This window comes from Mus pahari, chromosome 19, assembly GCF_900095145.1.
Source record: "Mus pahari chromosome 19, PAHARI_EIJ_v1.1, whole genome shotgun sequence".
NCBI classification, from domain to species: domain Eukaryota; kingdom Metazoa; phylum Chordata; class Mammalia; order Rodentia; family Muridae; genus Mus; species Mus pahari.
In genome coordinates this window covers 51414818-51415881 of record NC_034608.1, presented here as the reverse complement: position 1 = coordinate 51415881, position 1064 = coordinate 51414818, and positions in this window count along the sequence as shown.

Sequence of the window (1064 nt, the reverse complement as noted above, 5' to 3'; positions counted from 1 at the left end):
AGTTCAGTAAGGGTGGAGCAGCCTGCTGAGGGAACACAGACCAGATTTGGCACTATGCCTATCAGTTTGCCAACGGCAGTCCTGCACACCTCCCCTGCCATGTGAAGATTCGAAATACAGATGATTTTGAGCACCGCCTTAGACTTCCATGTGGCAGAAATTTTCCAGTCACCCTCAGTCTCGTCCTTCATGTCTGAGGAAGCAAGCACAGTTACCAGACAAGGTGACGACAGCTGTCCAGGTGACAAGCCGTTCTCAGGCCGGATCTAGCAGATGAAAACCAGACCGGCCCCCTTCCCCGTGTGGCGTGGGTCTTGTTCCTGCTTCTGTTGCTGTGACAGCCAAGTGCCAATTATCTCCCAAGCGTGAAAGCAAATATTGTGATAGCCTAAGAAGCCTACCAATGTCAGAAGACTCTGGCGGCTGTCTGGCCAGCTGCCCACGTGTCTTTATTATGGTAACGGTTCTCAGGAAAGGGGGCTCTACTAGATGGATGATGGTTCAGTTCTGACACCTTCAGCAATTTATAATCTTCATTTTCCCATCTTTCTCTCTTGGCATTCTCTTTCTGCTCCTTTTTTAAGTCTAGTGGCGAGAGTTTGCTTCTCTTTGCCTAGAACAAGTCTACCCAGTCATGCATCTAGTCTCGGGACCCAGTTTAACAGGTGGTTGTATTAAGACTCTGGAATTTTGAAGGCCTTCCTTATTGTTCTGAGTATAAATACTCAGGGTTTTTGAGAGAAATGTGACCAGACCTATCAGTGACTGCCAATAGTCTCTAGGGGAGGATGGGGTGGAGGGGTGGGACATTCTGAGCACCAATAGGAAAATGTGAACGTAAGCATAGCTGTGCTTACAGTGGACTCATAAGATTTTTTATCATAATTTCTTTTCCTTCGTATTTGCTACCCTAAATTCAGTAAGGGTGAAGCAGCCTGCTGAGGGAACACAGACCAGATTTAGCACTAGGCCTATCAGTTTGCCAACGGCAGTCCTGCACACCTCCCCAGAATCATGACTAGATAGATAGATAGATAGATAGATAGATAGATAGATAGATAGAT